Below are 15,797 nucleotides of genomic sequence, written 5' to 3'. Positions count from 1 at the left end.
AACAAGAGTGTATTGTGCACTTAAAAATTTTTTAAAAGATATTATTTATTTGGGATGCCTGGGTGGCTCAGTGGGTTAAAGCCTCTGCCTTCGGCTCAGGTTATGATCCCAGGGTCCTGGGATCGAGCCCTGCATTGGGCTCTCTGCTCGGCGGGGAGCCTGCTTTCCCTTCTCTCTCTGCCTGCCTCTCTGTCTACTTGTGATTTCTGTCTGTCAAATAAATAAATATTTTTTAAGGAAAACAATTAATTAATTAATTAATTAAAATCTTTTTATTTTATTTTATTTATTTATTTGACAGAGAAATCACAAGTAGGCAGAGAGGCAGGCAGGTGTGTGGGTGGGGAGGTGGTGGGGAAGCAGGCTCCAAGCTGAGCAGAAAATCTGATGTAGGGCTTGATCCCAGGACCCTGAGATCATAATCTGAGCCAAAGGCAGAGGCTTAACCCACTGAGCCACCCATGTGCCCCTGTGCCCTTAAAAACTTAAGAGGATAGAGCTCATATTTAGTATTCTTATTATTATAAACAAATAATTTTTTAAAAAGTAATTGTGTAAGTTTGGCATATAGTTCCTAAGTACTCCACATTGGTTCTAGTAATCACTGCTTTTTGCTTAATAAATTTATTCTAAAATTTGGTAATGAACATGAAATCTGCTTGCTCCTTTTTGAAAATTAGGACACATTTCATCCATCACCACATCACTGGTATTTCTCTGTGTGCCGTGAACTCTCCAAGATATTACCCTTTTACTTGAAGAAAATACATGGTACAAATATACTTTAGCTGGGTTTGGAACTTTAAACTATTTTAAGTATATGAAAAACAGTCAAGAAATACACAGACCTTTCTGTAGACAACTTTATTTTTCTAATAAGTCTGCCAGTACTATCTTGAATCGTTGAATTTCATAGTAAAAAGTAAGGAACATTGTGAAAATGGTAGAATCTCTTTGTCTATGGATAGCAGTAACCATCAGCAGAAGTAATTATGGCTAAATACTAAGTTAACTTCCAAAAGAGTTGTCCAATTCAATGCCCAGATAAAAATGGCCAACTGGAAACAAGAATCATGTATAGGATCTGTGCCCTGCAAAATATCATGGGAAACGATTCATTCTTCAGGCTTCCACACTAGAGCAAAGAAAGCATTCTGAAGAATTCCTACAGAGGGTTTTATATAAGATCTTAATGAAGCAGAAATGACAAGTAAGTCTGTTTATTGCCTCATTGGAGGCATATTTTGTGAACACATAGGATTTTGATATTAACATTTTCAAATGCAACCAAATATTGTTTGTTACTATAGGATAGTTATGATTTAAAATGTATAGCCTTGGCTGGGTATCTCACTGGGTTGAGCATCAGATTCTTTGTTTCAGCTTGGGTTGTGATCTCATGGATGGTGGGCTAGAGAGCCCTGGGGTGGAGCTCTGCATTCAGCAGGAAGTCTTCTTGGTGATTCTCTCCCTCTTTTTCTCTCACCATCCATGTGCTCACTCCCTTTCTCTCTCAAATAAATACATCAATACATAAAATAAAATGTACAGCCACAGGACCCCTGGGTGGCACAGTTCCTTAAGCTTCTGACTCTTGCTTTAAGCTCAGTCCATGATCTCAAGGTTGTGAGATTGAGCCCTGCTTCAGGGTCCCCATTCTGTGTGGAGTCTGCTTGAGATTCTCTCTCCTTCTTCCTCTGCCCCTTCCAATCATGTTTTCGCTCTCTCTAAAATAAATATTTAAAGATAAAATAGGGGAGTCTGGGTGGGCTCAGCTGGCTAAGTGGCCGCCTTCAGTTCATGTCATGATCCCAGGGTGCTGGGATTGAGCCCCACATTGGGCTCCCTGATCAGTGGGGAGACTGCTTCTTTCTCTCCCTCCTGCTCATGCTCTCTCTCTTGTTATCTCTCTCTCTCAAATAAATTAATAAAATAAAATAAAATGTACAGCCAGTGTTTTATATATTTTAAAAAATAGTTCTTAATATTGTGCATTTAAGTACCAACATCCTATTCACTTTTAAATTAGTCTGTATTCTTTATAGATATTTTGATATTTAAGAAATGCAATTAAGCCTAAACAGGTTAATTTAGTGACATTCATGAAGAACTTCACTAAATATGGGATTTTTAAAAAATTTCCATTTTCAGCCATTATGTCTTATAAATAACTCATATTATTTTTCAAATGGTCACAGCTGTACCTGAATGCTACTAGTGAAAGGAAACTTTCCAAAAATTTCTATCAAGGTGAGCATTAGAGTCCAGCCCTCAATAATTCACTTAGATTTTGCAAAAAGGAGCTCTAATTCCTCATATTATTTCCATAACTGATTGGTATATGCTTATTTACTTATAAGTAATGTGTTAATCAAATGCAAAGGTACAATTAAGAAATTTTAGAGCTAAAGCTATACTTTCAATGGGATAATTATAAGAATTAATATAAGTATATTTGAAAGATCAGGAGCCAGTTAAAGCTAAAGTTATACAAATTGTAGAAGCTTCATAATCAAATATTCTTGGGTTTCTCTGCAGTGTTTGAAAAATTAAATTATTAAAAGCAAATATTGTAACAAATAGGTTCTCATCAATCTCAATAAAAGTTACATTTCACTATCACTGTCACATTATTACTTTTTTGCTTTCATACTTTTTTTTAAAGATTTTATTTATTATTTATTTGTCAGAGAGAGAGCAAGCGAGAGCGAGCATAGGTAGACAGAGTGGAAGGCAGAGTCAGAGGGAGAAGCAGGCTCCCTGCGGAGCAAGGAGCCCGATGTGGGACTCGATCCCAGGATGCTGGGATCATGACCTGAGCTGAAGGCAGCTGCTTAACCAACTGAGCCACCCAGGTGTCCCTGCTTTCATACTTTTTAAATTGAAGAGAAATGTAACAAACTCTGGTAACAAATCAAAGCTTTTCAAAGTAAGTTATTTTGTGAGTAGTTTGTAATTGATTCAGACTGATGGTCCTGAGCGGTTTGATGTATTGCTGAAGTAGAAGATCCTAGGAACCAAGTAAATTTATAAGCTCCTCTTCTTGAGAGAAAAATGGCTGCTATATTTCATGCTGTCATTTTTTAGCTGTAACAGTGTAGTTGTATACCTATGTGGATTGGTACAAAAGAATACCAAACAATGTGTACACCTGTAACAGTCTCATCAACCTTTCAATTTCAGATCAAGTAGACCTAACCTTCTACTTGCTCAAAATGAAGGATTTAAGAAAAATGCAAAATTAACCCCAAAGGGCCAATCTTATATATAAAAAGCAAAGTTACCTAGCACTATAACTCAACCACCTGCAGTTCAGAGTTCATATCTTATTAACATTACCAAAATTAGAACAATGGAATGGCTTGGTTTTGTGTTTTGGTTAGGTCATTTTTGTTACTGTTGAGATCTGCTCGGTGCTTTGCTCAAAAAGTCTGAATGCCGTTTTTCCAAAACAATATTCTAGACATGGATCACAGTATTTTGAAAATAAGAGGAGTGGGTAAGATTGTACATGTGTGTCTTATCTGCTCAAAAGGTCTGAAGCAGTTCACCTCAATTCAGTGACAAATTGCCTTATTTTACAACAGATGTAACACTTGAATTTGAAAATGGCTATGTCTGGCACACCTTTGGATTTTAACTAAAGATTCCAATTCAATGTGTGTTTCTTGGCTGATAGAACATTTTTGGGTGACCACTGGGGAGGGAAGGATAAAAACAACAAACATTTTTTTTTCATCTTTTCTTTTCTCATCCATTCCAGGATGGACTATCCCCAGAGGCCCAAGTCTGAAGGGCTCTCCTCACATCTCACAATATAATGGAAATCTCTCTATAAAGATTTTCTTCACTGTCAACCAGGCATTATACCATCTGCCTGAGAAGTCACCAGTTGCCTGTGCTATTACTTAATGTGCTATAACAAAGGGTATCCCTAGTCTAGATACACACTTGAGATACAGTGACTTAGGACACTCTTTTGGGGCCCCCAACATATTAAGGGCTGTGACAAGTCTATCAAGGCATAGATGAATAACAGTGGAATAATAAGATTTCAAGACCTTTCATGACACAGTTCTTTTTACACCAAACACTGTCTTGTCATTAAATGTGGAACTCTGATATTTTGGTATAAGTGTCTAGGGGACAGTAAGGCAGATGATTAAGATAATCTTTTATGTATTTAAAAAGTGAACTTCATTTTTCATTTTCTGCTTAGAGTAAACATTTTAGTTATTCTTCATTATGTAAATCAAATTGCCTCTCTACTCCTCCCATTCTTGCTCATGCCAGACTCATTTTCTGCTTTTTGATATCTAAGATGATGATTATTTTGAAACATAAAACTCTGGGCTTGTCTTTGATTAATTATTTTTCCTTAATCCCTCTATCAGACTTGTCACTAAATAATTTCCCTTATTCCTCTGAAAATGCCTCAGATTAATTTCCCCTTCTCTATTCCCACTATGCTACCCCTAAATGTCCCAAAACCTATCTATGAATTATTGCAGCTGCCACATCACTATTTCCTTAGAATCAAGGATTCCAAATGTGAAGTCAAATTTATTTGGTACCATCAGGATGCATTTCTTAATGTACCTGCAAGCATAAACATACCCCACATTGACTTCTGCATCAAGACCAGACAGCTTAGTCTTATTATCCTGTGCAACCCTATCTCTCCCTTTTCTGCTTAGCTATATATTCTCTTCCTATTTGACATCCTTATTCTTGTGTTTTTTTCATGCTGCCACCTTCAACATGAAATGTCATGATTCTTAACTTCCACTTTCTTATGGTTGACAATACTTCAAGGTCCTAGCCAAACCTCACTTTTGCAAAGCTTTATATTTCAATCTATATTAATCTCCTCACATATAACCCAGCATGGTAGTAAGTACATAATGCTTCTGATAGAACTCATTTATATAATTTCAACATCATTGAATGTTTGTTATGTTATTTATTATATGGAATATATCTTTTATGTTAATAAATATCTATACTTGTAATGTGTTCAGGTATAGTTTCAAAAGAAAAGAAAGTCACAGAGTTTATATATACAAACATATATGAACACATGCATATTTACGAAAGTATTTTTTTCCACTGCTCCAAAATTTATTGTTTATGCACCATACATAGAAAAAGGACAGGAATAATACTAACCTCAAATAATAAGCAGTGGCTACCTACAAGAAAACGGGAGAAAAACTGACAAAAATGTCAGCAAAGGAGATCTTCAAAGATTTATTCTAAATATACCTATGCTACCAGAAATTTAAAAAAAAAATCAGTTTTTGGGACGCCTGGTTGGCTCAGTTGGTTAAGCAGCTGCCTTCGGCTCAGGTCATGATCCCAGCGTCCTGGGTTCAAGTCCCATGTCGGGCTCCTTGCTCCGCAGGGAGCCTGCTTCTCCGTCTGACTCTGCCTTCCACTCTGTCTGCCTGTGCTCGCTCTCGCTCGCTCTCTCTGACAAATAAATAAAATCTTTAAAAAAAAATCAGTTTTTACTTGTGTGATTAAAAAAAATATTTACATGAAGGGAAAAATAAAGTTTTCAAGAAGGTCATCTCAAATCCTCAAAAAATGCACTCTAGCATTCTTCTTCTATATATGCACAAGGGATGCTTACCTTTTACTCATAGTTTACTGCATCCTGAGACAGCATTCTGAAATAGCCTTCTGGCATTTTTATTTCTGTATCTCCATTTACTTTTAGCCCAGACCAATTTGTTCACTACTCAAAATCAGTAGATCAGATAAAGTTCTGGATATACAGTTCAAACACTTTAAAGAGCTTCCTTTGTTCCACCCCACATAGGAAACTCAGGTGGAAAATTGATTAAATTTGAGTAACTTTCAAACTAATGAATTCTATTAAGATGTACATTCTCTCTTAAATCTAAAATTATTGTCAAACAGAAAGGAATCAAAGATGACTGAGGAGTAGAGGACCTTAATTTCATTTGGTCCAAGAATTCAGCTAGATAGCTATCAAACCATTCTCAACACCTACAAACTCAACTTGAGATCAAAGAAAAGAATAGCTGCAATTCTACAAATAGACAGGTGAGAATTTTCCACAAGGTAGGAAGTGCAGAGAAGTGAATCTGAGATGATATATGGGAAGATAGACCACAGGTGAGGGAGCCTCCATCAGCTGGGTACTAGCAAGTGATATATTAGGGGAGCACAAAATCAAAACTTTGTAGATGTTTGCTCTAGTGCATCACTCAGACAGCTAAGCAGGACATGTAACCCTCACTGGGACAGTATTCTCAGAATCCCCAGGGTCACAGGAAGACCAGTTTGCCTGAGTGCAATAGAGCTCCCATGTATTGGAGTGAGGAAGCTGGCCACAAAGAGTGAGCACAGGAGTGGGCTTTCAGCTCAGGGTTGCCATAAACTGTGAACTGTGGCTCAGTTAGACCCCTGCTCTATAAGCAGGGGACAACAAGCAGAATAACTGGGGAGAGCTTCCTTATTTCCTCAGGAGAAGCAGAGCAGAGGTGCAACATAGGAGTCTGCTGGGTTTGGAGACTCCAAACAGGGTCATGTACCTGAGATAGAAATGCTGGGTCACAGGCTGAGTGAGCATGGAGTGAAGCCAGATAGCAGGAAGATAGGAGTGACTGATTGCTTTTCTCTGATGGATCACAGGGGAGTGGGGCCCTGATCTTTTGGCTCTGGGGCCAGAGATTGGGAGGTTGCCATTTTCAATATCCTCTTCTAAAGCTGCTTGGAAAGACTTCAGGGAACAAAAGCCACATAAAGCAAACTGGAGCAGATTACTTAGCCTGGCCCCAGAGAAGGGTGGAGCAATTCCACCTGGGACAAAGATATTTGAAAAATTAATGCAATGGATCCCTCCCCCAGAAGATGCACAAGTTGGTGGAGTTCAGTACAGGCAGAAGTGGAGGTGGATTTACCTACAGGATCTGTTGAGGGGGGCCGACTGAGACATTGCTGCTCTGGGCAGGAGATTCTCTTACAGCCATGTTTGCTCTGACCCTATAAAGAGAAGCAGAAAGACACCAGGGAACAAAAGCCACACAGACAACCAGGTCACATTAAATCTACCCCCCTGACTAGAGATGGGACAACTCCATCCAGGCAAAGACGCCTGAAAAGCAGTGCAGCAGGCCCCTCCTCCAGAAGCTAGGCTGGAAGAACAGGTGAATAAGCTTCACACAGGACTGTAAAACTCCAGGGCCAGAAGAAAATAATATAAGGAGCTCAAGGTGTTGCCTCATGATGGGCTTATACTTAAGGCTAAAATTTTACATTTTTTCTAGTTTCTTTTCTTATTCTCTCTTTTTTTTTAAACACTTATTTCATTTCAAATAGATTTGTATTTCCCAACCTATGTTTTTAAGTTGCTTTTTTTTAAAGATTTTATTTATTTATTTGACAGAGAGAAATCACAAGTAGACAGAGAGGCAGGCACAGAGAGAGAGAGGGAAGCAGGCTCCCTGCTGAGCAGAGAGCCCAATGCGGAACTCGATCCCAGGACCCTAAGATCATGACCTGAGCCGAAGGCAGCGGCTTAACCCACTGAGCCACCCAGGCGCCTCTTTAAGTTGCTTCTTAATTATCATTTTCTTTTTCACATATACGTTTTATAGATTTATACCCCATATTAGCCCATTTTCACTCTATTCAATTTTATCTTAATATATATGTAAGTTCTGATTTCTTTGCAATTTTGGGATACAGTGTCTTTTTTTTTTTTAAAGATTTTATTTATTTATTTGACAGAGAGAAATCACAAGTAGATGGAGAGGCAGGCAGAGAGAGAGAGAGAGAAGCAAGCTCCCTGCTGAGCAGAGAGCCCGATGCGGGACTCGATCCCAGGACCCTGAGATCATGACCTGAGCCGAAGGCAGCGGCTTAACCCACTGAGCCACCCAGGCGCCCCGGATACAGTGTCTTCTAACACACAGACAAAAAGTCAAGCAGGAAGAGGCAGATCATCCTGCTGTGTCCACCCTGAGAAATTACAATCTCTCTCCCTGCCCCCCTTTTTTTTCTTTCCTTTTTTTCTTTTTTATTGTTTTATATCATTTTGGCTTTGATGACATTTCTGTGGTAGCTTCAACCACTTTGGATTTTTTTTGTAGGTGCATTTTGCTTGGATCATGGTTGATATTTTGGATTCTCTTCATTACCTCAACCACCCTTCAAAAGACTAGGAAGAGGAACTTGAAAACTACCATGACTGAAGCAGGAAGAAATATACCATCTGAATAAAACAATAGCCAGTAAGAAATTGAAGCACTAATCAAAAACATCCCAAAAAAACAAGAGTTCCTTTTACCAATTTGTCTGTATTCTTTGGAGAAATGTCTGTTCTTGTCTTCTGCCCATTTCTTGACTAGATTATTATTATTGTTGTTGTTGTTGTTATTATTTCTTTGGATGTTGAGTTTGATAAGTTCTCTATAGACTTTGCATGCTAGCCCTTTCTGTGATAAGACATTTGCAGATATCATCTCTCATTCTGTCAGCTGTCTTCTGCTTTTGTTCACTGTTTTCTTTGCTGTACAAAAGGCTTTAATCTTGATGAAGTCCCAATAAATCATTTTTGCCTTTGATTAAATTGCCTTTGGAGATGTGTCTAGGAAGAAGCTGTTGCAGCAAAGGTCACAAAGGTTGCTGTCTCTGTTCTTTAGGACTCTGATGGATTCCTGTCTCACATTAAGGTTTTTCATCCATTTTTAGTTTATTTTTGTGTATTGTGCAACGAAATGGTCCACTTTCATTCTTCTACATGTGGATGTCCAGTTTTCCTAACACCATTTTTGAAGAGACTGTCTTTTTACCATTGAATATTCTTTCAAGCTTTGTCGAAGACTAGTTGACCATAGAGGTGAGGGTCAATTTCTGGGTCCTCGATTCTGTCCCATTGATCTCTGCATCTGTTTTCGTGTCAGTACCATACTGTCTTGAAGATTGCAGCTTTATAATAGAACTTGAAGTCCAGAATTGTGATGCCACCAGCTTTGGTTTTCTTTTTCATCATTCCATTGGATAATCATTGTCTTTTCTGATTCATTAGGTCCGTTAGCAAAATAAATGGTTTTCCACTAACTTACTTTCGATCTGGGGTATCACTGGGTCTAAAATGGGGCTCTTGACAACAGCATATTGATGGGTCTTGCTTCCTTATCCAGTCTAATAACCTGTCTTTTGATTGGGGGCATTTAACTCACTTACATTCAGAGTAACTATCGAAAGATATGAATTTAGTGCCATTGTATGACCTATAAAGTCACTCTTTCTATATATTTTCTCTTTTCCTTCCTGGTCTGTCATTTTGGGGCTCTCTTTTTGCTTAAATAATCCCTTTTTTTTAATATTTTATTTATTTACTTGAGAGAGAGACAGTGAGAGAGAACATGAACGAGGAGAAGGTCAGAGAGAGAAGCAGACTCCCCATGGAGCTGGGAGTCCGATGCGGGACTCGATCCCGGGACTCCAGGATCATGACCTGAGCCGAAGGCAGTCGTCCAACCAACTGAGCCACCCAGGCGCCCCAAATAATCCCTTTTTAATAATTCTTGTAGGGCTGGTTTACAATAACAAATTCTTTTAGTTTATGCTTATCCTGGAAGCTTTTTTTCTCTCCTATTTTGAATGACATCCTAGCTGGATAATATATTCTTGGCTGCATAGTTTTCTCACTTAACACCTTGAATATATAATGCCAGTCCTTCCTGGCCTGCAAGATCTCTGTGGATAGGTCTGCTGACAGTCTAATATTTCTACTCTTTTAGTTTATGTACCTCTTGTCCCAAGCTGTTTTCAGGATTTTCTTTTGTCTCTCAGATTAGCACATTTCATCACTATATGTCAGGATGTTTTTATTGATTTTGAGGGAGCTTCCCTGTGCCTCTTGGACTTTGAGGACTTTTTCCTTCCCCGTGTTAAGGAAGTTCTCCCTTATTATTTGCTACAATAACTCTATGCCCTTCTCCCTCTTTCCTTTTCTTTGGGGATCTCAGTTATTCTAATGTAGTCTTGCTTTATGGTATCATTTATCTCTTGGATTCTTCCCTCATGATCCAGTAGCTGTTTATCTTTTTTTTTTCTCTCAGCTGTTTTATTCTCCATCATTTTATCTTCCACATCACTAATTTTCTCTTCTGTTTCATTTATCCTAGCATTCAGAGTCTCCATTTTTATAGCATCTCATTAATAACCTTTTGGTTTTCCTTGATTAGATTTTCACTCATTTATTTCTCCAGAAAGGGATTCTTTAGTGACTTCTGTGCTTTTTTTTAAAGCCCAGCTAGTATCCTTATAATCTTTATTATGAACTCTTATTCCAACATCTTACTTATGTCCATACTTATTAATTACCTGGCAGTCAGTACTGCCTTTTGTTCTCTTTTTTGAGGTGAGTATTTTTCCATCTTGTCATTCTGTCCATTGACGAATAGATGAATGAGAGAACAGAATACTAAAATGGCAACAATGACCCCAGAGAAATACAAACTAAACAAATAAGATGAGACCCCAAACCCAAAATAAATAAATTACTACTACTACTACTACAAGTTTAAAGATTAAAAAAACAACAGAATAGAATCACACAGATTGACAGAACAGAGCAATACAGTGAATCCCGTGTTTATTTATGTCTGCTTGTTAGAAAACTAGATCCCAAAATTGTAAAGAAAGATGCACAAAATAAAATTAAATATGGATAGGATAGAATGCAATTGTAACAGTGAAAATTATAAGACAATAAAAACAAAAAAGAAAAAGTAAAGGAGGAATAAACACAGACAGGTGAACAAATACAGCAATACACTATATTTTGAGTGTATTTTGGTCAGTTTGTTAGAGGAAACTACATCTCAAAATGTGTACATGTACACATTCCATTGTATATATATATGTACATATATATACACACATACATACATATTTAAATACATCAGAAGGATACAATTGTGTTTGTAAAGATGAAAATTAAAAGACTTTAACAAAGCAAAGCTAAACAAACACACACATCCAAACGAAACAAAAACAAGAAAAAGAAGAAGAAAGAAAATTTTTAAAAAGAGAAAGTATGATCAGACGGGTGAAGAGAATAGAGCCATATGCTAGATTCTGGATGTAATTTGGTCTGTTAGAATAAACTGCATCACAAAATTATAAAGAAAGCGGAAAAACTTACATATTTACAAAAAGAAGATTAAATACAATGAACAGATAGAATTTAAGTATAAAAAGGAAAATTTCAAGATTAAAAAATGAGTTGATAAAATAATAAAGTGTTTGAACAAGGAAAGAGAAAAAAAGATTAAAATTGAAAGAATAAAGAATCATTGGGGAAACAAAATCATGAATTCTATACTCTATATTCCCCTAGTGCTGGAATTTTGCAGTTCTCATTGATTGGTAAACATGCTCTTGGCTGTATATTCTTGCTGATGTTCTGAAGGAGGGGCCTATTGTGTTGATTCTCAAGTGTCTTCCCTAGGCAGAATTGCACCACCCCCCTTGCCAGCAGGCCAGTCTAAGTAACCTGCTGGATTTTTCTATGCAGCTTTTGTTCCCCCAAAGTCTTTCTGATCTGCTTTAGAGGATGAAAATGAAAATGGAGGCTTCTTTTTTTTTTAAGATTTTATTTATTTATTTGACAGACAGAGATCACAAGTAGGCAGAGAGGCAGGCAGAGAGAGAGAGGAGAAAGCAGGCTCCCTGCAGAGCAGAGAGCCCAATGTGGGGCTCCCAGGACCATGGGATCATGACCTGAGCTGAAGGCAGTGGCTTTAACCCACTGAACCACCCAGGTGCCCCAAAAATGGAGGCTTCTTAATCCCCAGCCCTGAGCCGAGACCTTGGGGCCCCACTCCTCAGTACTCCCTTATGGAAAAGCAGTCAATCACTCTTGTCTCCCTTGTCTCCAGCCGCTCTCTGTGCTCACTCAGTCTGATATAGAGCATTTCTATCTCAGGCTCAAGATCCTGTTTGAGTCTCCAAACCCTGCAGACTCCTGCAGCATGCACCAGAGCCACTCCTCCTAAGTGAGACATGGTGATCTCACCATGGATCTGCTGCTTTAGGGGCCCCTGTTCAGAGGTCAGTCACTCAACCATGCTGTGGTTCATGGATTACAGCAACCTGAAGCTGACAGTCCACTCCTGGACTTGCTAATTACAGCTGGATTTCCTGCCCTGATACTGGGATCTCTGCCACACTCAGGTATCACTGTTTTTTTCTGTGACACCAGGGATCCTGAGACCACAGTGTTCCCACTAAGGTTCTGCCCTGCCTTGCAAGTTAAGTGCCTTTTAAGCAGGGATGCCCCTCCCAGAGCAAATTTCTAAAAGTTCTGATTTTGTGCTCCACTGCTATATCTCTTTCTGGTAGCTGGCTTATGGAAGCTCCCTCTCCCCTTGGCTTATCTTCCCTTATATCCCTCTAAGATTTACTTCTCTATACTCCCTACCTTGCAGAAAGCGGTCTCTTTTCTATTTGTAAGTTGCAGCTATTCTTCTCTTGGCTTTTTTGTTGAGTTTGCAGTTGTTCAAAAGGATTTGATAGCTATCAGGCTGAATTATTGAAACCAGATGAAATTAAGGTCTACTATTCCTTCACCATCTCGGACTCTCTCCTCTTTCTCCCTCTTTTCAATGGACTGCATCATTCCTATGAAAGATGAAATATCATCACAGAACTTCTCCTTTATCTATAATACTTTAGAAATATATATAAAGTATAGCTAGAAAACAGAAGTGCACTATACAAGTCTTTGTACTATGTTTTCTGAGGGCATGCAAATCCATTTTCTGTTGAAGATTAGGAGTCAAATTATATTAATGCTTGAAATCCCAATTTTTCTCCTTTAGTTAGAATCAATCCCCACTCATGGATGGGAAGTATTTAAAAACATTGCTTGATGAGTTTCAGGAATGAATTCTCACTATAAATAATGCCAAACATACCAAATTCCCAGGAAAACTTAAAATAAAGTTTACTTGTCTTTTTTTGTACCTGTAATTAAATGTGAATGGTACTCTCAAATGTAACCACCACATATATAATGTTTCTGTAGAAATGAACTTTTTAGAGTTTTAAGTTAGTATGTTAAGAACTGGTCTACTACTCTGAGGGAGAACATATACTCTCTTAACTGCATACCACCAATAAGTGCCATACTGATTTAAAACTGATCCTAGGAAACATTAAGCTTATTTATTCAGTCAATCAACAAACATAGTGACTGATATATTCTATGAATTAGAGATATACTTGTGACCAAAATAGATACATTTTTTATTCTCTCTCTCTCTCTCTCTCTCTCTCATTTATATTTGGATCAGTTGTTTTTGTTTTTTAATTTTTTCTGATTTCAAGTTTTTATTTAATTATAGTTAGTTAACATATAGTATAATATCAGTTTCAAAAATAGAATTTAGTGATTCATCACTTAAATGTAACACTTAGTGCTCATTAACAAGTGCCCTCCTTAATGCCCATCACCAATTCAACCCATCCCCTTGCACACCTCCCCTCCAGCAACACTCAGTTTGTTCTCTGTAGCTGAGAGTCTGTTTTATGGTTTACCTCTTTTTTTTTATTTTTTTAAACTCCTATGCTCCTTTGTATAATTTCTTAAATTGTTATTTCACTTTCTCTGACTGACTTATTTCACTTAACATAACATGCTGGACCTCCATTCATATTATTTTAAATGTCAAGATTTCATTCATTTTGATGATTGGAAATATTCTATGGTATATATACATACATATGTATACATACATATATATACATACATATATACCATATACCATATATACCACAACTTCTTTATTTAATTTAACTTTTTTTTAAGATTTTAATTATTTATTTCATTGGGAGAGAGAGAGCACAAGTGGGGAAGTGGCAGGCAGAGGGAGAAGGAGAATCAGTCTCCCCACTGAGCAAGGATCCTGATGTGGGGTTTGATTTTGATACCCTGGGATCATGACCTGAGCTGAAGGCAGATGTTTAATGACTGAGCCTCCCAAGTGCCCCCACACCACAATTTCTTCATCAGTCCACATTCATCAGTCCCTGGACATTTGAGCTCTTTGCATAATTTTGGTATTGTTAGTAATGGTGCTATAAACATCAGGATGCATGTATGACTTTGAAACGGTATTTTTGCATCCTTTGTGTAAATACCTAGTAGTGCAATTGTGTAGTCATAGGGTAACTCTGTGTTTTTAAATTTCTTTTCAGTGTTCAATAATTCATTGTTTATGCAACACATCCAAGGCTCCATGCAATATATGCCCTCTATAATACCCACCAACAGGCTCACCCAACCTCCAACTCCCCGACCCTCCAAATCTTCAAATTGTTTTTCAGAGTCCATGGTATCTCATGGCTCATGTCCCCCTCCAATTTCCACCAACTCCCTTCTCCTCTCCATCTCCCATGTCCTCTGAGTTTTTTCTTATGCTTCACAAATAATTGAAACCATATGGTAATTGACTCTCTGCTTGATTTATTTCACTAAGCATAATCTCTCCCAGTCCCGTCCATGTTGATACAAAACTTGGGTATCCATTATTCTGATGAAGGCATAACTCCATAGTATATATAGACCACTTCTTCCTCATCCATTTGTCTGCTGAAGGGAATCGTGATTCTTTACACAGATGGTGACCATGGCCATTGTTGTTATAAACATTGGGGTACAGATGGCCCTTCTTTTCACTACATCTGTATCTTTGGAGTAAATACTCAGTAGTGCAATTGCAGGGTCACAGGGAAGCTCTGTTTTTAATTTCTTAAGGAATCTCCACACTGTTTTCCAAAGTGGCTGCACCAAATTGCATTCCCACCAACAGTGTAAGAGGGTTCCCCTTTCTCCACACCCTCTCCCACACACGTTGTTTACTGTCTTGTTAATTTTGGCAATTCTGACTGGTGTAAGATGGTATCTCAATGTGGTTTTGATTTGAATCTCCCTGATGATTAATGAGGATGAACATTTTTTCATGTGTCTGTTAGACATTAGTATGTCTTAATGGGAGAAGTGTCTGTTCATGTCTTCTGCCCAATTTTTGACATCATTATCTGCTTTTTGTGTGTTGAGTTTGAGGAGTTCCTTATAGATATTGGATATCAGCCCTTTATCTGTATTGTCATTTACAAACATCTTCTCCCATTCCATGGGTTTCCTCTTTGTTTTGTTGTTGTTGTTTTGTTGTTTGTTTGTTTGTTTGTTTTTTATTGTGTGGGGTTTTTTTTTTTTTAGCTTTTATTTATTTATTCGACAGACAGAAATCACAAGTAGGCAGAGAGGCAGGCAGAGAGAGACAGGAGGAAGCAGGCTGCCTGCTTAGCAGAGAGACCTACAAGGGCTCAGTCCCTGGACCTTGGGATCATGAGCCAAGCCAAAGGCAGAGGCTTTAACTCACTGAGCCACCCAGGCTCCCTTCCTCTTTGTTTGGTTGACTGTTTCCTTTGCTGTACAGAAGCTTTTGATCTTGATGAAGTCCCCAAAATTCATTTTTGCTTTTGTTTCCTTTGCATTTAGAGACATATCTTGACAGTAGTTGCTGTGAAGGATGCCAAAGAGGTTACTGCCTATGTTCTCCTCTAGGATTCTGATGGATTCCTGCCTCACATTGAAATCTTTTATTCATTTTGAGTTTATCTTCAAGTATGGTGTAAAAGAATGGTAGAGTTTCATTCTACACATAGCTGTCCAATTTTCCCAGCACCATTTATTGAAGGGACTGTCTTTTTTCCACTGGATATTTTTTCCTGCTTTGTTGAAAATT

This window comes from Mustela nigripes, chromosome X (genome assembly GCF_022355385.1).
Source record: "Mustela nigripes isolate SB6536 chromosome X, MUSNIG.SB6536, whole genome shotgun sequence".
Classification (NCBI taxonomy): Eukaryota; Metazoa; Chordata; class Mammalia; order Carnivora; family Mustelidae; genus Mustela; species Mustela nigripes.
The sequence above is the reverse complement of the archived record's forward strand: the minus strand, read 5'-3'. Positions refer to the sequence as shown.